Raw genomic sequence first — 378 nt, 5'->3', positions numbered from 1 at the left:
CCTTCTACGTGGTGTTACCACTGTCACACTTTCCTGCTTCCACACAGCAGCTGATGAGTTCAACTGCTCAGAAACCTCCATCACCCCAACCTTTAATGGCATCAAGGGGTTTTGCTTGGTTTTACTCTCACAGTGTGATCACTCATGTTCACTCATGAAGCCAGGCCCAGCTCTCCTGAAGCACACCCAGCAGAAGCTCCCAGAGGAGGCTGGCACAAGCAGGAACAGAACCCAAGGACACCAGCAGAGATGCACCACAAGCCAAAGGCAAAGCCCTTCATGTCAGCCACCAGCTTACAGGGCAAGGGTCACCCTGTGTCCCTCTGCAGCACACGAATCACCCACAGCCAGCCGGGGCCAGGGCTGGCTTTCCCCAGC

This window comes from Merops nubicus, unplaced genomic scaffold (assembly GCF_000691845.1).
Source record: "Merops nubicus isolate BGI_N331 unplaced genomic scaffold, ASM69184v1 scaffold24058, whole genome shotgun sequence".
Lineage (NCBI taxonomy): Eukaryota > Metazoa > Chordata > Aves > Coraciiformes > Meropidae > Merops > Merops nubicus.
This window is presented reverse-complemented; position numbering follows the sequence as displayed.